Genomic DNA, 21,373 nt, shown 5'->3' with positions numbered 1-21,373 from the left:
AAGGTGTTGCTAGGCGGTTGCTAAGGTGTTGCTATGGTATCCGGGGTGGTTGCTAAGGTGTTGCTAGGTGGTTGCTAGGGTGTTGCTAGGCGGTTGCTAAGGTGTTGCTATGGTATCCGGGGTGGTTGCTAAGGTGTTGCTAGGTGGTTGCTAGGTGGTTGCTAGGGTGTTGCTAGGCGGTTGCTAAGGTGTTGCTATGGTATCCGGGGTGGTTGCTAAGGTGTTGCTAGGTGGTTGCTAGGTGGTTGCTAGGGTGTTGCTAGGCGGTTGCTAAGGTGTTGCTATGGTATCCGGGGTGGTTGCTAAGGTGTTGCTAGGTGGTTGCTAGGTGGTTGCTAGGGTGTTGCTAGGCGGTTGCTAAGGTGTTGCTATGGTATCCGGGGTGGTTGCTAAGGTGTTGCTAGGTGGTTGCTAGGTGGTTGCTAGGGTGTTGCTAGGCGGTTGCTAAGGTGTTGCTATGGTATCCGGGGTGGTTGCTAAGGTGTTGCTAGGTGGTTGCTAGGTGGTTGCTAAGGTGTTGCTATGGTATCTGGGGTGGTTGCTAAGGTGTTGCTAGATGGTTGCTAGGTGGTTGCTATGGTGTTGCTAGGCGGTTGCTAAGGTGTTGCTATGGTATCCGGGGTGGTTGCTATGGTGTTTCTAGGTGGTTGCTAGGTGATGTATATGCATAAATTTGATTAAATGGTGTTTGCACGTTGCTACGCAATACATCAATCAGCTATGCACGCTAGGTTGCTCTGGCCGTTCGGGGGTGTCCAAACTTTTGACCCGTGGCTCCATTACACACAGTACTGGGGGGCCGGGGTGTCCAAACTTTTGACCCGTGTCTCCATTACACACAGTACTGGGGGGCCGGGGTGTCCAAACTTTTGACCTAACGCTGATTTATCCCATAGCTGCTCCATACACTCACAGTACTGGAGTTCTAGCTACCTGTCCTTCGATCTAGCTGCCGTCCTCCGATTGGCCCCATTCATTCCAATGGGGCCACTTCGTACGACATTCGTACGAAATCCGTACGTCGTAACTTTTCGTAACGCATATTTTCGGAAAGAGCTCAATAAGTTCTACAGGTCCTCAATTGGTTTCATCTTCGTATCTCAAAATTTGCGACGTCCACGGGCGTGCAAAGTTCTGCCCATTCATTTTCAATGCGCGAAAAAACGCGTACTTACGAAGTTTTTACGAAAAACGTAAGTCCGATCGGAAAGCTGTATACAAGCCCACCATTCCCGATAAGGACGCACGTTTTCTCTTTTGAACGAAGTCGATATTTCGAAAACTGCGGCACTAGTTAACCGGACAAAAAACAGGTGGAATAATAATAATAATAATAATAATAATAAAAATAATAATAAGAAGAAGAATAAGACTTAAGAAGAACAGTACTGTGATTGCATTACTGCAATCACACTAATAATAAGAAGAATAAGACTTAAGAAGAACAATACTGTGATTGCATTACTGCAATCACACTAATAATAATAATAATAAGAATAAGACTTAAGAAGAACAGTACTGTGATTGCATACTGCAATCACACTAATAATAATAATAATAATAATAAGAAGAAGAAGAATAAGACTTAAGAAGAACAATACTGTGATTGCATTACTGCAATCACACTAATAATAATAATAACTAGATTGCAGTTCCTACAGAAACTGCGAGTGTGATTGCAGAGCTGACCGGGGTACCCAAACTTTTGACCAGTTGCTCCATTACACACAGTACTGGGGCACTGGGGTGTCCAAACTTTTGACCCGTGGCTCCATTACACAGTACTGGGGCTCTGGGGTGTCCAAACTTTTGACCCGTGGCTCCATTACACACAGTGCTGGGGCTCTGGGGTGTCCAAACTTTTGACCCGTGACTCCATTACACACAGTGCTGGGGCTCTGGGGTGTCCAAACTTTTGACCCGCAGCTCCATTACACACAGTGCTGGGGCTCTGGGGTGTCCAAACTTTTGACCCGTGGCTCCATTACACACAGTACTGGGCTCTGGGGTGTCCAAACTTTTGACCCGTGGCTCCATTACACACAGTGCTGGGGCTCTGGGGTGTCCAAACTTTTGACCCGTGGCTCCATTACACACAGTGCTGGGGCTCTGGGGTGTCCAAACTTTTGACCCGTGGCTCCATTACACACAGTACTGGGGGGCCGGGGTGTCCAAACTTTTGACCTAATGCTGTTTTATCCCATAGCTGCTCCATTACACACAGTACTGGAGTTCTAGCTACCTGTCCTTCGATCTAGCTGCCGTCCTCCGATTTGCCCCATTCATTCCAATGGGGCCACTTCGTACGACAATCGTACGAAATCCGTACGACGTAACTTTTCGTAACGCATATTTTCGGAAAGAGCTCAATAAGTTCTACAGGTCCTCAATTGGTTTCATCTTCGTATTTCAAAAATTGCGACGTCCACGGGCGTGCAAAGTTCTGCCCATTCATTTTCAATGGGCAAAAAAACGCGTACTTACGAAGTTTTTACGAAAAACGTAAGTCCGATCGGAAAGCTGTATACAAGCCCACCATTCCCGATATGGACGCACGTTTTCTCTTTTGAACGAAGTCGATATTTCGAAAACTGCGGCACTAGTTAACCGGACAAAAAACAGGTGGAATAATAATAATAATAAGAAGAAGAAGAAGAAGAATAAGACTTAAGAAGATCAATACTGTGATTGCATTACTGCAATCACACTAATAATAATAAGAATAAGACTTAAGAAGATCAATACTGTGATTGCATTACTGCAATCACACTAACTAGATTGCAGTTCCTGCAGAAACTGCGAGTGTGATTGCAGTGCTGGCTGGTGCTAAGGTGTTGCTAAGGTGTTGCTATGGTATCCGGGGTGGTTGCTAAGATGTTGCTAGGTGGTTGTTAAGGTGTTGCTAGGCGGTTGCTAAGGTGTTGCTATGGTATCTGGGGTGGTTGCTAAGGTGTTGCTAGGTGATTACTAGGTGGTTGCTAAGGTGTTGCTAGGCGGTTGCTAAGGTGTTGCTAGGCGGTTGCTAAGGTGTTGCTATGGTATTTGGGGTGGTTGCTAAGGTGTTGCTAGGTGGTTGCTAGGTGGTTTCTAGGTGGTTGCTAAGGTGTTGCTAGGCGGTTGCTAAGGTGTTGCTATGGTATCTGGGGTGGTTGCTAAGGTGTTGCTAGGTGGTTGCTAGGTGGTTGCTAGGGTGTTGCTAGGCGGTTGCTAAGGTGTTGATATGGTATCCGGGGTGGTTGCTAAGGTGTTGCTAGGTGGTTGCTAGGTGGTTGCTAGGGTGTTGCTAGGCGGTTACTAAGGTGTTGCTATGGTATCCGGGGTGGTTGCTAAGGTGTTGCTAGGTGGTTGCTAGGTGGTTGCTAGGGTGTTGCTAGGCGGTTGCTAGGTGGTTGCTAAGGTGTTGCTATGGTATCCGGGGTGGTTGCTAAGGTGTTGCTAGGTGGTTGCTAGGTGGTTGCTAGGGTGTTGCTAGGCGGTTGCTAAGGTGTTGCTATGGTATCCGGGGTGGTTGCTAAGGTGTTGCTAAGTGGTTGGTAGGTGGTTGCTAAGGTGTTGCTAGGCGGTTGCTAAGGTGTTGCTATGGTATCCGGGGTGGTTGCTAAGGTGTTGCTAGGTGGTTGCTAGGGTGTTGCTAGGCGGTTGCTAAGGTGTTGCTATGGTATCCGGGGTGGTTGCTAAGGTGTTGCTATGGTATCCGGGGTGGTTGCTAAGGTGTTGCTAGGTGGTTGCTAAGGTGTTGCTAGGCGGTTGCTAAGGTGTTGCTTTGGTATCTGGGGTGGTTGCTAAGGTGTTGCTAGGTGGTTGCTAGGTGGTTGCTAGGGTGTTGCTAGGCGGTTGCTAAGGTGTTGCTATGGTATCCGGGGTGGTTGCTAAGGTGTTGCTAGGTGGTTGCTAGGTGGTTGCTAGGGTGTTGCTAGGCGGTTACTAAGGTGTTGCTATGGTATCCGGGGTGGTTGCTAAGGTGTTGCTAGGTGGTTGCTAGGTGGTTGCTAGGGTGTTGCTAGGCGTTTGCTAGGTGGTTGCTAAGGTGTTGCTATGGTATCCGGGGTGGTTGCTAAGGTGTTGCTAGGTGGTTGCTAGGTGGTTGCTAGGGTGTTGCTAGGCGGTTGCTAAGGTGTTGCTATGGTATCCGGGGTGGTTGCTAAGGTGTTGCTAAGTGGTTGGTAGGTGGTTGCTAAGGTGTTGCTAGGCGGTTGCTAAGGTGTTGCTATGGTATCTGGGGTGGTTACAAAGGTGTTGCTAGGTGGTTGCTAGGTGGTTGCTAAGGTGTTGCCAGGCGGTTGCTAAGGTGTTGCTATGGTATCTGGGGTGGTTGCTAAGGTGTTGCTAGGTGGTTGCTAGGTGGTTGCTAGGGTGTTGCTAGGCGGTTGCTAAGGTGTTGCTATGGTATCCGGGATGGTTGCCAAGGTGTTGCTAGGTGGTTGCTAGGTGGTTGCTAGGGTGTTGCTAGGCGGTTGCTAAGGTGTTGCTATGGTATCCGGGGTGGTTGCTATGGTGTTTCTAGGTGGTTGCTAGGTGATGTATATGCATCAATTAGATTAAATGGTGTTTGCACGTTGCTACGCAACGTGCAAATACATCAATCAGCTATGCACGCTAGGTTGCTCTGGCCGTTCGGGGGTGTCCAAACTTTTGACCCGTGGCTCCATTACACACAGTACTGGGGGGCCGGGGTGTCCAAACTTTTGACCCATGGCTCCATTACACACAGTACTGGGGGGGGGGCGGGGTGTCCAAACTTTTGACCTAACGCTGATTTATCCCATAGCTGCTCCATACACTCACAGTACTGGAGTTCTAGCTACCTGTCCTTCGATCTAGCTGCCGTCCTCCGATTGGCCCCATTCATTCCAATGGGGCCACTTCGTACGACATTCGTACGAAATCCGTACGTCGTAACTTTTCGTAACGCATATTTTCGGAAAGAGCTCAATAAGTTCTACAGGTCCTCAATTGGTTTCATCTTCGTATTTCAAAAATTGCGACGTCCACGGGCGTGCAAAGTTCTGCCCATTCATTTTCAATGGTCAAAAAAACGCGTACTTACGAAGTTTTTACGAAAAACGTAAGTCCGATCGGAAAGCTGTATACAAGCCCACCATTCCCGATATGGACGCACGTTTTCTCTTTTGAACGAAGTCGATATTTCGAAAACTGCGGCACTAGTTAACCGGACAAAAAACAGGTGGAATAATAATAATAATAATAAGAAGAAGAAGAAGAAGAAGAATAAGACTTAAGAAGATCAATACTGTGATTGCATTACTGCAATCACACTAATAATAAGAAACAGACTTAAGAAGATCAATAGTGTGATCTGCAATCACACTAATAAGACTTAAGAAGAACAATACTGTGATTGCATTACTGCAATCACACTAACTAGATTGCAGTTCCTACAGAAACTGCGAGTGTGATTGCAGTGCTGGCTGGTATCTGCTGTGGTGTTGCTAAGGTGTTGCTAAGTGGTTGCTAAGGTGTGGCTATGGTATCCGGGGTGGTTGCTAAGGTGTTGCTAAGTGGTTGCTAGGTGGTTGCTAAGGTGTTGCTAGGCGGTTGCTAAGGTGTTGCTATGGTATCTGGGGTGGTTGCTAAGGTGTTGCTAGGTGGTTGCTAAGGTGTTGCTAGGCGGTTGCTAAGGTGTTGCTATGGTATCCGGGGTGGTTGCTAAGGTGTTGCTAGCTGGTTGCTAGGTGGTTGCTAAGGTGTTGCTAGGCGGTTGCTAAGGTGTTGCTATGGTATCCGGGGTGGTTGCTAAGGTGTTGCTAGGTGGTTGCTAGGTGGTTGCTAAGTTGTTGCTAGGCGGTTGCTAAGGTGTTGCTATGGTATCCGGGGTGGTTGCTAAGGTGTTGCTAGGTGGTTGCTAGGGTGTTGCTAGGCGGTTGCTAAGGTGTTGCTATGGTATCCGGGGTGGTTGCTAAGGTGTTGCTAGGTGGTTGCTAGGTGGTTGCTAGGGTGTTGCTAGGCGGTTGCTAAGGTGTTGCTATGGTATCCGGGGTGGTTGCTAAGGTGTTGCTAGGTGGTTGCTAGGTGGTTGCTAGGGTGTTGCTAGGCGGTTGCTAAGGTGTTGCTATGGTATCCAGGGTGGTTGCTAAGGTGTTGCTAGGTGGTTGCTAGGGTGTTGCTAGGCGGTTGCTAAGGTGTTGCTATGGTATCCGGGGTGGTTGCTAAGGTGTTGCTAGGTGGTTGCTAGGTGGTTGCTAGGGTGTTGCTAGGCGGTTGCTAAGGTGTTGCTATGGTATCCGGGGTGGTTGCTAAGGTGTTGCTAGGTGGTTGCTAGGTGGTTGCTAGGGTGTTGCTAGGCGGTTGCTAAGGTGTTGCTATGGTATCCGGGGTGGTTGCTAAGGTGTTGCTAGGTGGTTGCTAGGTGGTTGCTAGGGTGTTGCTAGGCGGTTGCTAAGGTGTTGCTATGGTATCCGGGGTGGTTGCTAAGGTGTTGCTAGGTGGTTGCTAGGGTGTTGCTAGGCGGTTGCTAAGGTGTTGCTATGGTATCCGGGGTGGTTGCTAAGGTGTTGCTAGGTGGTTGCTAGGTGGTTGCTAGGGTGTTGCTAGGCGGTTGCTAAGGTGTTGCTAGGCGGTTGCTAAGGTGTTGCTATGGTATCCGGGGTGGTTGCTAAGGTGTTGCTATGGTATCCGGGGTGGTTGCTAAGGTGTTGCTAGGTGGTTGCTAGGGTGTTGCTAGGCGGTTGCTAAGGTGTTGCTATGGTATCCGGGGTGGTTGCTAAGGTGTTGCTAAGTGGTTGCTATGCGGTTGCTAAGGTGTTGCTAGACGGTTGCTAAGGTGTTGCTATGGTATCCGGGGAGGTTGCTAAGGTGTTGCTAGGTGGTTGCTAGGTGGTTGCTAAGGTGTTGCTAGGCGGTTGCTAAGGTGTTGCTATGGTATCTGTAGTGGTTGCTATGGTGTTTCTAGGTGGTTGCTAGGTGATTTATATGCATAAATTAGATTAAATGGTGTTTGCACGTTGCTACGCAACGTGCAAATACATCAATCAGCTATGCACGCTAGGTTGCTCTGGCCGTTCGGGGGTGTCCAAACTTTTGACCCGTGGCTCCAGTACACACAGTACTGGGGGGCCGGGGTGTCCAAACTTTTGACCCATGGCTCCATTACACACAGTACTGGGGGGCCGGGGTGTCCAAACTTTTGACCTAACGCTGATTTATCCCATAGCTGCTCCATTACACACAGTACTGGAGTTCTAGCTACCTGTCCTTCGATCTAGCTGCCGTCCTCCGATTGGCCCCATTCATTCCAATGGGGCCACTTCGTACGACATTCGTACGAAATCCGTACGTCGTAACTTTTCGTAACGCATATTTTCGGAAAGAGCTCAATAAGTTCTACAGGTCTTCAATTGGTTTCATCTTAGTATTTCAAAAATTGCGACGTCCACGGGCGTGCAAAGTTCTGCCCATTCATTTTCAATGGGCAAAAAACCGCGTACTTACGAAGTTTTTACGAAAAACGTAAGTCCGATCGGAAAGCTGTATACAAGCCCACCATTCCCGATAAGGACGCACGTTTTCTCTTTTGAACGAAGTCGATATTTCGAAAACTGCGGCACTAGTTAACCGGACAAAAAACAGGTGGAATAATAATAATAAGAAGAAGAAGAAGAAGAAGAAGAAGAACTAGATTGCAGTTCCTACAGAAACTGCGAGTGTGATTGCAGTGCTGGCTGGTATCTGCTGTGGTGTTGCTAAGGTGTTGCTAAGTGGTTGCTAAGGTGTGGCTATGGTATCCGTGGTGGTTGCTAAGGTGTTGCTAAGTGGTTGCTAGGTGGTTGCTAAGGTGTTGCTAGGCGGTTGCTAAGGTGTTGCTATGGTATCTGTGGTGGTTGCTAAGGTGTTGCTAGGTGGTTGCTAAGGTGTTGCTAGGCGGTTGCTAAGGTGTTGCTATGGTATCCGGGGTGGTTGCTAAGGTGTTGCTAGGTGGTTGCTAGGTGGTTGCTAAGGTGTTGCTAGGCGGTTGCTAAGGTGTTGCTATGGTATCCGGGGTGGTTGCTAAGGTGTTGCTAGGTGGTTGCTAGGTGGTTGCTAAGGTGTTGCTAGGCGGTTGCTAAGGTGTTGCTATGGTATCCGGGGTGGTTGCTAAGGTGTTGCTAGGTGGTTGCTAGGGTGTTGCTAGGCGGTTGCTAAGGTGTTGCTATGGTATCCGGGGTGGTTGCTAAGGTGTTGCTAGGTGGTTGCTAGGTGGTTGCTAAGGTGTTGCTAGGCGGTTGCTAAGGTGTTGCTATGGTATCCGGGGTGGTTGCTAAGGTGTTGCTAGGTGGTTGCTAGGTGGTTGCTAAGGTGTTGCTAGGCGGTTGCTAAGGTGTTGCTAGGGTATCCGGGGTGGTTGCTAAGGTGTTGCTAGGTGGTTGCTAGGGTGTGGCTAGGCGGTTGCTAAGGTGTTGCTATGGTATCCGGGGTGGTTGCTAAGGTGTTGCTAGGTGGTTGCTAGGTGGTTGCTAGGGTGTTGCTAGGCGGTTGCTAAGGTATCCAGGGTGGTTGCTATGGTGTTGCTAAGTGGTTGGTAGGTCACTCCTAAGCTGTTGCTAGGCGGTTGCTAAGGTGTTGCTATGGTATCCCGGGTGGTTGCTAAGGTGTTGCTAGGTGGTTGCTAGGTGGTTGCTAAGGTGTTGCTAGGTGGTTGCTAGGTGATGTATATGCATAAATTAGATTAAATGGTGTTTGCACGTTGCTACGCAACGTGCAAATACATCAATCAGCTATGCACGCTAGGTTGCTCTGGCCGTTCGGGGGTGTCCAAACTTTTGACCCGTGGCTCCATTACACACAGTACTGGGGCTCTGGGGTGTCCAAACTTTTGACCCGTGGCTTCATTACACACAGTACTGGGGGGCCGGGGTGTCCAAACTTTTGACCTAACGCTGTTTTATCCCATAGCTGCTCCATACACTCACAGTACTGGAGTTCTAGCTACCTGTCCTTCGATCTAGCTGCCGTCCTCCGATTGGCCCCATTCATTCCAATGGGGCCACTTCGTACGACAATCGTACGAAATCCGTACGTCGTAACTTTTCGTAACGCATATTTTCGGAAAGAGCTCAATAAGTTCTACAGGTCCTCAATTGGTTTCATCTTCGTATTTCAAAAATTGCGACGTCCACGGGCGTGCAAAGTTCTGCCCATTCATTTTCAATGGGCAAAAAAATGCGTACTTACGAAGTTTTTACGAAAAACGTAAGTCCGATCGGAAAGCTGTATACAAGCCCACCATTCCCGATATGGACGCACGTTTTCTCTTTTGAACGAAGTCGATATTTCGAAAACTGCGGCACTAGTTAACCGGACAAAAAACAGGTGGAATAATAATAAGAACTAGATTGCAGTTCCTACAGAAACTGCGAGTGTGATTGCAGTGCTGGCTGGTATCTGCTATGGTGTTGCTAAGGTGCTGCTAAGTGGTTGCTAAGGTGTTGCTATCGTATCCAGGGTGGTTGCTAAGGTGTTGCTAAGTGGTTGCTAAGGTGTTGCTAAGGTGTTGCTAGGTGGTTGCTAAGGTGTTGCTAGGTGGTTGCTAAGGTGTTGCAATGGTATCCGGGGTGGTTGCTAAGGTGTTGCTAGGTGGTTGCTAGGCGGTTGCTAAGGTGTTGCTATGGTATCCGGGGTGGTTGCTAAGGTGTTGCTAGGTGGTTGCTAGGGTGTTGCTAGGCGGTTGCTAAGGTGTTGCTATGGTATCCGGGGTGGTTGCTAAGGTGTTGCTAGGTGGTTGCTAGGTGGTGGCTAAGGTGTTGCTAGGCGGTTGCTAAGGTGTTGCTATGGTATCCGGGGTGGTTGCTAAGGTGTTGCTAGGTGGTTGCTAGGTGGTTGCTAAGGTGTTGCTAGGCGGTTGCTAAGGTGTTGCTATGGTATCCGGGGTGGTTGCTAAGGTGTTGCTAGGTGGTTGCTAGGTGGTTGCTAGGGTGTTGCTAGGCGGTTGCTAAGGTGTTGCTATGGTATCCGGGGTGGTTGCTAAGGTGTTGCTAGGTGGTTGCTAGGGTGTTTCTAGGCGGTTGCTAAGGTGTTGCTATGGTATCCGGGGTGGTTGCTAAGGTGTTGCTAGGTGGTTGCTAGGTGGTTGCTAGGGTGTTGCTAGGCGGTTGCTAAGGTGTTGCTATGGTATCCGGGGTGGTTGCTAAGGTGTTGCTAGGTGGTTGCTAGGTGGTTGCTAGGGTGTTGCTAGGCGGTTGCTAAGGTGTTGCTATGGTATCCGGGGTGGTTGCTAAGGTGTTGCTAGGTGGTTGCTAGGTGGTTGCTAGGCGGTTGCTAAGGTGTTGCTATGGTATCCGGGGTGGTTGCTAAGGTGTTGCTAAGTGGTTGCTAGGTGGTTGCTAAGGTGTTGCTAGGCGGTTGCTAAGGTGTTGCTATGGTATCCAGGGTGGTTGCTAAGGTGTTGCTAGGTGGTTGCTAGGGTGTTGCTAGGCGGTTGCTAAGGTGTTGCTATGGTATCCGGGGTGGTTGCTAAGGTGTTGCTAGGTGGTTGCTAGGTGGTTGCTAGGGTGTTGCTAGGCAGTTGCTAAGGTGTTGCTATGGTATCCGGGGTGGTTGCTAAGGTGTTGCTAAGTGGTTGCTAGGTGGTTGCTAAGGTGTTGCTAGGCGGTTGCTAAGGTGTTGCTATGGTATCCGGGGTGGTTGCTAAGGTGTTGCTAGGTGGTTGCTAGGTGGTTGCTAGAGTGTTGCTAGGCGGTTGCTAAGGTGTTGCTATGGTATCCGGGGTGGTTGCTAAGGTGTTGCTAGGTGGTTGCTAGGTGGTTGCTAAGGTGTTGCTAGGCGGTTGCTAAGGTGTTGCTATGGTATCCAGGGTGGTTGCTAAGGTGTTGCTAGGTGGTTGCTAGGTTGTTGCTAGGGTGTTGCTAGGCGGTTGCTAAGGTGTTGCTATGGTATCTGGGGTGGTTGCTAAGGTGTTGCTAGGTGGTTGCTAGGTGGTTGCTAAGGTGTTGCTAGGCGGTTGCTAAGGTGTTGCTATGGTATCCGGGGTGGTTGCTAAGGTGTTGCTAGGTGGTTGCTAGGTGGTTGCTAGGGTGTTGCTAGGCGGTTGCTAAGGTGTTGCTATGGTATCCGGGGTGGTTGCTAAGGTGTTGCTAGGTGGTTGCTAAGGTGTTGCTAGGCGGTTGCTAAGGTGTTGCTATGGTATCCGGGGTGGTTGCTAAGGTGTTGCTAGGTGGTTGCTAGGCGGTTGCTAAGGTGTTGCTATGGTATCCGGGGTGGTTGCTAAGGTGTTGCTAAGTGGTTGCTATGCGGTTGGTAAGGTGTTGCTAGGCCGTTGCTAAGGTGTTGCTACGGTATCCGGGGAGGTTGCTAAGGTGTTGCTAGGTGGTTGCTAGGTGGTTGCTAAGGTGTTGCTAGGCGGTTGCTAAGGTGTTGCTATGGTATCTGTGGTGGTTGCTATGGTGTTTCTAGGTGGTTGCTAGGTGATTTATATGCATAAATTTGATTAAATGGTGTTTGCACGTTGCTACGCAACGTGCAAATACATCAATCAGCTATGCACGCTAGGTTGCTCTGGCCGTTCGGGGGTGTCCAAACTTTTGACCCGTGGCTCCATTACACACAGTACTGGGGGGCCGGGGTGTCCAAACTTTTGACCCGTGGCTCCATTACACACAGTACTGGGGGGCCGGGGTGTCCAAACTTTTGACCCATGGCTCCATTACACACAGTACTGGGGGGCCGGGGTGTCCAAACTTTTGACCTAATGCTGTTTTATCCCATAGCTGCTCCATTACACAGAGTACTGGAGTTCTAGCTACCTGTCCTTCGATCTAGCTGCCGTCCTCCGATTGGCCCCATTCATTCCAATGGGGCCACTTCGTACGACAATCGTACGAAATCCGTACGACGTAACTTTTCGTAACGCATATTTTCGGAAAGAGCTCAATAAGTTCTACAGGTCCTCAATTGGTTTCATCTTCGTATTTCAAAAATTGCGACGTCCACGGGCGTGCAAAGTTCTGCCCATTCATTTTCAATGGTCAAAAAAACGCGTACTTACGAAGTTTTTACGAAAAACGTAAGTCCGATCGGAAAGCTGTATACAAGCCCACCATTCCCGATATGGACGCACGTTTTCTCTTTTGAACGAAGTCGATATTTCGAAAACTGCGGCACTAGTTAACCGGACAAAAAACAGGTGGAACTAGATTGCAGTTCCTACAGAAACTGCGAGTGTGATTGCAGAGCTGACCGGGGTACCCAAACTTTTGACCAGTTGCTCCATTACACACAGTACTGGGGCACTGGGGTGTCCAAACTTTTGACCCGTGGCTCCATTACACAGTACTGGGGCTCTGGGGTGTCCAAACTTTTGACCCGTGGCTCCATTACACACAGTGCTGGGGCTCTGGGGTGTCCAAACTTTTGACCCGTGACTCCATTACACACAGTGCTGGGGCTCTGGGGTGTCCAAACTTTTGACCCGCAGCTCCATTACACACAGTGCTGGGGCTCTGGGGTGTCCAAACTTTTGACCCGTGGCTCCATTACACACAGTACTGGGCTCTGGGGTGTCCAAACTTTTGACCCGTGGCTCCATTACACACAGTGCTGGGGCTCTGGGGTGTCCAAACTTTTGACCCGTGGCTCCATTACACACAGTGCTGGGGCTCTGGGGTGTCCAAACTTTTGACCCGTGGCTCCATTACACACAGTACTGGGGGGCCGGGGTGTCCAAACTTTTGACCTAATGCTGTTTTATCCCATAGCTGCTCCATTACACACAGTACTGGAGTTCTAGCTACCTGTCCTTCGATCTAGCTGCCGTCCTCCGATTTGCCCCATTCATTCCAATGGGGCCACTTCGTACGACAATCGTACGAAATCCGTACGACGTAACTTTTCGTAACGCATATTTTCGGAAAGAGCTCAATAAGTTCTACAGGTCCTCAATTGGTTTCATCTTCGTATTTCAAAAATTGCGACGTCCACGGGCGTGCAAAGTTCTGCCCATTCATTTTCAATGGGCAAAAAAACGCGTACTTACGAAGTTTTTACGAAAAACGTAAGTCCGATCGGAAAGCTGTATACAAGCCCACCATTCCCGATATGGACGCACGTTTTCTCTTTTGAACGAAGTCGATATTTCGAAAACTGCGGCACTAGTTAACCGGACAAAAAACAGGTGGAATAATAATAATAATAATAATAAGAACTAGATTGCAGTTCCTACAGAAACTGCGAGTGTGATTGCAGTGCTGGCTGGTATCTGCTATGGTGTTGCTAAGGTGTTGCTAAGTGGTTGCTAAGGTGTGGCTATGGTATCCAGGGTGGTTGCTAAGGTGTTGCTAAGTGGTTGCTAGGTGGTTGCTAAGGTGTTGCTAGGCGGTTGCTAAGGTGTTGCTATGGTATCTGGGGTGGTTGCTAAGGTGTTGCTAGGTGGTTGCTAAGGTGTTGCTAGGCGGTTGCTAAGGTGTTGCTATGGTATCCAGGGTGGTTGCTAAGGTGTTGCTAGGTGGTTGCTAGGTGGTTGCTAAGGTGTTGCTAGGCGGTTGCTAAGGTGTTGCTATGGTATCCGGGGTGGTTGCTAAGGTGTTGCTAGGTGGTTGCTAGGTGGTTGCTAAGGTGTTGCTAGGCGGTTGCTAAGGTGTTGCTATGGTATCCGGGGTGGTTGCTAAGGTGTTGCTAGGTGGTTGCTAGGGTGTTGCTATGGTATCCGGGGTGGTTGCTAAGGTGTTGCTAGGTGGTTGCTAGGTGGTTGCTAGGGTGTTGCTAGGCGGTTGCTAAGGTGTTGCTATGGTATCCGGGGTGGTTGCTAAGGTGTTGCTAGGTGGTTGCTAAGGTGTTGCTAGGCGGTTGCTAAGGTGTTGCTATGGTATCCGGGGTGGTTGCTAAGGTGTTGCTAGGTGGTTGCTAAGGTGTTGCTAGGCGGTTGCTAAGGTGTTGCTATGGTATCCGGGGTGGTTGCTAAGGTGTTGCTAGGTGGTTGCTAGGGTGTTGCTAGGCGGTTGCTAAGGTGTTGCTATGGTATCCGGGGTGGTTGCTAAGGTGTTGCTAGGTGGTTGCTAGGGTGTTGCTAGGCGGTTGCTAAGGTGTTGCTATGGTATCCGGGGTGGTTGCTAAGGTGTTGCTAGGTGGTTGCTAGGTGGTTGCTAGGGTGTTGCTAGGCGGTTGCTAAGGTGTTGCTATGGTATCCGGGGTGGTTGATAAGGTGTTGCTAGGTGGTTGCTAGGTGGTTGCTAGGGTGTTGCTAGGCGGTTGCTAAGGTGTTGCTATGGTATCCGGGGTGGTTGCTAAGGTGTTGCTAGGTGGTTGCTAGGTGGTTGCTAGGGTGTTGCTAGGCGGTTGCTAAGGTGTTGCTATGGTATCCGGGGTGGTTGCTAAGGTGTTGCTAGGTGGTTGCTAGGTGGTTGCTAGGGTGTTGCTAGGCGGTTGCTAAGGTGTTGCTATGGTATCCGGGGTGTTTGCTAAGGTGTTGCTAGGTGGTTGCTAGGTGGTTGCTAGGGTGTTGCTAGGCGGTTGCTAAGGTGTTGCTATGGTATCCGGGGTGGTTGCTAAGGTGTTGCTAGGTGGTTGCTAGGTGGTTGCTAGGGTGTTGCTACGGGGTTGCTAAGGTGTTGCTATGGTATCTGGGGTGGTTGCTAAGGTGTTGCTAGATGGTTGCTAGGTGGTTGCTATGGTGTTGCTAGGCGGTTGCTAAGGTGTTGCTATGGTATCCGGGGTGGTTGCTATGGTGTTTCTAGGTGGTTGCTAGGTGATGTATATGCATAAATTTGATTAAATGGTGTTTGCACGTTGCTACGCAACGTGCAAATACATCAATCAGCTATGCACGCTAGGTTGCTCTGGCCGTTCGGGGGTGTCCAAACTTTTGACCCGTGGCTCCATTACACACAGTACTGGGGGGCCGGGGTGTCCAAACTTTTGACCCGTGGCTCCATTACACACAGTACTGGGGGGCCGGGGTGTCCAAACTTTTGACCTAACGCTGATTTATCCCATAGCTGCTCCATTACACACAGTACTGGAGTTCTAGCTACCTGTCCTTCGATCTAGCTGCCGTCCTCCGATTGGCCCCATTCATTCCAATGGGGCCACTTCGTACGACATTCGTACGAAATCCGTACGTCATAACTTTTCGTAACGCATATTTTCGGAAAGAGCTCAATAAGTTCTACAGGTCCTCAATTGGTTTCATCTTCGTATTTCAAAAATTGCGACGTCCACGGGCGTGCAAAGTTCTGCCCATTCATTTTCAATGGTCAAAAAAACGCGTACTTACGAAGTTTTTACGAAAAACGTAAGTCCGATCGGAAAGCTGTATACAAGCCCACCATTCCCGATATGGACGCACGTTTTCTCTTTTGAACGAAGTTGATATTTCGAAAACTGCGGCACTAGTTAACCGGACAAAAAACAGGTGGAATAATAATAATAACTAGATTGCAGTTCCTACAGAAACTGCGAGTGTGATTGCAGTGCTGGCTGGTATCTGCTATGGTGTTGCTAGGTGGTTGCTAAGGTGTTGCTAGGTGGTTGCTAAGGTGTTGCTATGGTATCCGGGGTGGTTGCTAAGGTGTTGCTAGGTGGTTGCTAGGTGGTTGCTAGGCGGTTGCTAAGGTGTTGCTATGGTATCCGGGGTGGTTGCTAAGGTGTTGCTAGGTGGTTGCTAGGTGGTTGCTAAGGTGTTGCTAGGCGGTTGCTAAGGTGTTGCTAGGCGGTTGCTAAGGTGTTGCTATGGTATTTGGGGTGGTTGCTAAGGTGTTGTTAGGTGGTTGCTAGGTGGTTGCTAAGGTGTTGCTAGGCGGTTGCTAAGGTGTTGCTATGGTATCCGGGGTGGTTGCTAAGGTGTTGCTATGGTATCCGGGGTGGTTGCTAAGGTGTTGCTAGGTGGTTGCTAGGTGGTTGCTAGGGTGTTGCTAGGCGGTTGCTAAGGTGTTGCTATGGTATCTTGGGTGGTTGCTAAGGTGTTGCTAGGTGGTTGCTAGGTGGTTGCTAGGGTGTTGCTAGGCGGTTGCTAAGGTGTTGCTATGGTATCTGTGGTGGTTGCTAAGGTGTTGCTAGGTGGTTGCTAGGTGGTTGCTAGGGTGTTGCTAGGCGGTTGCTAAGGTGTTGCTATGGTATCCGGGATGGTTGCTAAGGTGTTGCTAGGTGGTTGCTAGGTGGTTGCTAGGGTGTTGCTAGGTGGTTGCTAGGTGGTTGCTAAGGTGTTGCTAGGCGGTTGCTAAGGTGTTGCTATGGTATCCGGGGTGGTTGCTAAGGTGTTGCTATGGTATCCGGGGTGGTTGCTAAGGTGTTGCTAGGTGGTTGCTAGGTGGTTGCTAGGGTGTTGCTAGGCGGTTGCTAAGGTGTTGCTATGGTATCTTGGGTGGTTGCTAAGGTGTTGCTAGGTGGTTGCTAGGTGGTTGCTAGGGTGTTGCTAGGCGGTTGCTAAGGTGTTGCTATGGTATCTGGGGTGGTTGCTAAGGTGTTGCTAGGTGGTTGCTAGGTGGTTGCTAGGGTGTTGCTAGGCGGTTGCTAAGGTGTTGCTATGGTATCCGGGATGGTTGCTAAGGTGTTGCTAGGTGGTTGCTAGGTGGTTGCTAGGGTGTTGCTAGGCGGTTGCTAAGGTGTTGCTATGGTATCCGGGGTGGTTGCTATGGTGTTTCTAGGTGGTTGCTAGGTGATTTATATGCATAAATTAGATTAAATGGTGTTTGCACGTTGCTACGCAACGTGCAAATACATCAATCAGCTATGCACGCTAGGTTGCTTTGGCCGTTCGGGGGTGTCCAAACTTTTGACCCGTGGCTCCATTACACACAGTACTGGGGGGCCGGGGTGTCCAAACTTTTGACCCGTGGCTCCATTACACACAGTACTGGGGGGCCGGGGTGTCCAAACTTTTGACCTAATGCTGTTTTATCCCATAGCTGCTCCATACACTCACAGTACTGGAGTTCTAGCTACCTGTCCTTCGATCTAGCTGCCGTCCTCCGATTGGCCCCATTCATTCCAATGGGGCCACTTCGTACGACATTCGTACGAAATCCGTACGTCGTAACTTTTCGTAACGCATATTTTCGGAAAGAGCTCAATAAGTTCTACAGGTCCTCAATTGGTTTCATCTTCGTATTTCAAAAATTGCGACGTCCACGGGCGTGCAAAGTTCTGCCCATTCATTTTCAATGGGCAAAAAAACGCGTACTTACGAAGTTTTTACGAAAAACGTAAGTCCGATCGGAAAGCTGTATACAAGCCCACCATTCCCGATAAGGACGCACGTTTTCTCTTTTGGACGAAGTCGATATTTCGAAAACTGCGGCACTAGTTAACCGGACAAAAAACAGGTGGAATAATAATAATAACTAGATTGCAGTTCCTACAGAAACTGCGAGTGTGATTGCAGTGCTGGCTGGTATCTGCTATGGTGTTGCTAAGGTGTTGCTAAGTGGTTGCTAAGGTGTGGCTATGGTATCCGGGGTGGTTGCTAAGGTGTTGCTAAGTGGTTGCTAGGTGGTTGCTAAGGTGTTGCTAGGCGGTTGCTAAGGTGTTGCTATGGTATCTGGGGTGGTTGCTAAGGTGTTGCTAGGTGATTGCTAAGGTGTTGCTAGGCGGTTGCTAAGGTGTTGCTATGGTATCCAGGGTGGTTGCTAAGGTGTTGCTAGGTGGTTGCTAGGTGGTTGCTAAGGTGTTGCTAGGCGGTTGCTAAGGTGTTGCTATGGTATCCGGGGTGGTTGCTAAGGTGTTGCTAGGTGGTTGCTAGGTGGTTGCTAAGGTGTTGCTAGGCGGTTGCTAAGGTGTTGCTATGGTATCCGGGATGGTTGCTAAGGTGTTGCTAGGTGGTTGCTAGGGTGTTGCTATGGTATCCGGGGTGGTTGCTAAGGTGTTGCTAGGTGGTTGCTAGGTGGTTGCTAGGGTGTTGCTAGGCGGTTGCTAAGGTGTTGCTATGGTATCCGGGGTGGTTGCTAAGGTGTTGCTAGGTGGTTGCTAAGGTGTTGCTAGGCGGTTGCTAAGGTGTTGCTATGGTATCCGGGGTGGTTGCTAAGGTGTTGCTAGGTGGTTGCTAAGGTGTTGCTAGGCGGTTGCTAAGGTGTTGCTATGGTATCCGGGGTGGTTGCTAAGGTGTTGCTAGGTGGTTGCTAGGGTGTTGCTAGGCGGTTGCTAAGGTGTTGCTATGGTATCCGGGGTGGTTGCTAAGGTGTTGCTAGGTGGTTGCTAGGGTGTTGCTAGGCGGTTGCTAAGGTGTTGCTATGGTATCCGGGGTGGTTGCTAAGGTGTTGCTAGGTGGTTGCTAGGTGGTTGCTAGGGTGTTGCTAGGCGGTTGCTAAGGTGTTGCTATGGTATCCGGGGTGGTTGCTAAGGTGTTGCTAGGTGGTTGCTAGGTGGTTGCTAGGGTGTTGCTAGGCGGTTGCTAAGGTGTTGCTATGGTATCCGGGGTGGTTGCTAAGGTGTTGCTAGGTGGTTGCTAGGTGGTTGCTAGGGTGTTGCTAGGCGGTTGCTAAGGTGTTGCTATGGTATCCGGGGTGGTTGCTAAGGTGTTGCTAGGTGGTTGCTAGGTGGTTGCTAGGGTGTTGCTAGGCGGTTGCTAAGGTGTTGCTATGGTATCCGGGGTGTTTGCTAAGGTGTTGCTAGGTGGTTGCTAGGTGGTTGCTAGGGTGTTGCTAGGCGGTTGCTAAGGTGTTGCTATGGTATCCGGGGTGGTTGCTAAGGTGTTGCTAGGTGGTTGCTAGGTGGTTGCTAGGGTGTTGCTAGGGGGTTGCTAAGGTGTTGCTATGGTATCTGGGGTGGTTGCTAAGGTGTTGCTAGATGGTTGCTAGGTGGTTGCTATGGTGTTGCTAGGCGGTTGCTAAGGTGTTGCTATGGTATCCGGGGTGGTTGCTATGGTGTTTCTAGGTGGTTGCTAGGTGATGTATATGCATAAATTTGATTAAATGGTGTTTGCACGTTGCTACGCAACGTGCAAATACATCAATCAGCTATGCACGCTAGGTTGCTCTGGCCGTTCGGGGGTGTCCAAACTTTTGACCCGTGGCTCCATTACACACAGTACTCGGGGGCCGGGGTGTCCAAACTTTTGACCCGTGGCTCCATTACACACAGTACTGGGGGGCCGGGGTGTCCAAACTTTTGACCTAACGCTGATTTATCCCATAGCTGCTCCATTACACACAGTACTGGAGTTCTAGCTACCTGTCCTTCGATCTAGCTGCCGTCCTCCGATTGGCCCCATTCATTCCAATGGGGCCACTTCGTACGACATTCGTACGAAATCCGTACGTCGTAACTTTTCGTAACGCATATTTTCGGAAAGAGCTCAATAAGTTCTACAGGTCCTCAATTGGTTTCATCTTCGTATTTCAAAAATTGCGACGTCCACGGGCGTGCAAAGTTCTGCCCATTCATTTTCAATGGGCAAAAAAACGCGTACTTACGAAGTTTTTACGAAAAACGTAAGTCCGATCGGAAAGCTGTATACAAGCCCACCATTCCCGATAAGGACGCACGTTTTCTCTTTTGGACGAAGTCGATATTTCGAAAACTGCGGCACTAGTTAACCGGACAAAAAACAGGTGGAATAATAATAATAATAATAAGAAGAAGAAGAAGAACTAGATTGCAGTTCCTACAGAAACTGCGAGTGTGATTGCAGTGCTGGCTGGTATCTGCTATGGTGTTGCTAAGGTGTTGCTATGGTATCCGGGGTGGTTGCTAAGGTGTTGCTAGGTGGTTGCTAAGGTGTTGCTAGGCGGTTGCTAAGGTGTTGCTATGGTATCCGGGGTGGTTGCTAAGGTGTTGCTAGGTGGTTGCTAGGTGGTTGCTAGGGTGTTGCTAGGCGGTTGCTAAGGTATTGCTATGGTATCCGGGGAGGTTGCTAAGGTGTTGCTAGGTGGTTGCTAGGGTGTTGCTAGGCGGTTGCTAAGGTGTTGCTATGGTATCCGGGGTGGTTGCTAAGGTGTTGCTAGGTGGTTGCTAGGGTGTTGCTAGGCGGTTGCTAAGGTGTTGCTATGGTATCCGGGGTGGTTGCTAAGGTGTTGCTAGGTGGTTGCTAGGTGGTTGCTAGGGTGTTGCTAGGCGGTTGCTAAGGTGTTGCTATGGTATCCGGGGAGGTTGCTAAGGTGTTGCTAGGTGGTTGCTAAGGTGTTGCTAGGTGGTTGCTAGGTGGTTGCTAGGCGGTTGCTAAGGTGTTGCTATGGTATCCGGGGTGGTTGCTAAGGTGTTGCTAAGTGGTTGCTATGTGGTTGCTAAGGTGTTGCTAGGCGGTTGCTAAGGTGTTGCTATGGTATCCGGGGAGGTTGCTAAGGTGTTGCTAGGTGGTTGCTAAGGTGTTGCTAGGTGGTTGCTAGGTGGTTGCTAGGCGGTTGCTAAGGTGTTGCTAAGGTATCCGGGGTGGTTGCTAAGGTGTTGCTAGGTGGTTGCTAGGTGGTTGCTAGGCGGTTGCTAAGGTGTTGCTATGGTATCCGGGGTGGTTGCTAAGGTGTTGCTAAGTGGTTGCTAGGTGGTTGCTAAGGTGTTGCTAGGCGGTTGCTAAGGTGTTGCTATGGTATCCGGGGTGGTTGCTAAGGTGTTGCTAGGTGGTTGCTAGGGTGTTGCTAGGCGGTTGCTAAGGTGTTGCTATGGTATCCGGGGTGGTTGCTAAGGTGTTGCTAGGTGGTTGCTAGGTGGTGGCTAAGGTGTTGCTAGGCGGTTGCTAAGGTGTTGCTATGGTATCTGGGGTGGTTGCTAAGGTGTTGCTAGGTGGTTGCTAGGTGGTTGCTAAGGTGTTGCTAGGCGGTTGCTAAGGTGTTGCTATGGTATCCGGGGTGGTTGCTAAGGTGTTGCTAGGTGGTTGCTAAGGTGTTGCTAGGCGGTCGCTAAGGTGTTGCTATGGTATCCGGGGTGGTTGCTAAGGTGTTGCTAGGTGGTTGCTAGGTTGTTGCTAGGGTGTTGCTAGGCAGTTGCTAAGGTGTTGCTATGGTATCCGGGGTGGTTGCTAAGGTGTTGCTAGGTGGTTGCTAGGTGGTTGCTAAGGTGTTGCTAGGCGGTTGCTAAGGTGTTGCTATGGTATCCGGGGTGGTTGCTAAGGTGTTGCTAGGTGGTTGCTAGGGTGTTGCTAGGCGGTTGCTAAGGTGTTGCTATGGTATCCGGGGTGGTTGCTAAGGTGTTGCTAGGTGGTTGCTAAGGTGTTGCTAGGCGGTCGCTAAGGTGTTGCTATGGTATCCGGGGTGGTTGCTAAGGTGTTGCTAGGTGGTTGCTAGGCGGTTGCTAAGGTGTTGCTATGGTATCCGGGGTGGTTGCTAAGGTGTTGCTAAGTGGTTGCTATGCGGTTGCTAAGGTGTTGCTAGGCGGTTGCTAAGGTGTTGCTATGGTATCCGGGGAGGTTGCTAAGGTGTTGCTAGGTGGTTGCTAAGGTGTTGCTAGGTGGTTGCTAGGTGGTTGCTAGGCGGTTGCTAAGGTGTTGCTAAGGTATCCGGGGTGGTTGCTAAGGTGTTGCTAG

Source organism: Astyanax mexicanus, chromosome 19 (genome assembly GCF_023375975.1).
Source record: "Astyanax mexicanus isolate ESR-SI-001 chromosome 19, AstMex3_surface, whole genome shotgun sequence".
Lineage (NCBI taxonomy): Eukaryota > Metazoa > Chordata > Actinopteri > Characiformes > Acestrorhamphidae > Astyanax > Astyanax mexicanus.
This window is presented reverse-complemented; position numbering follows the sequence as displayed.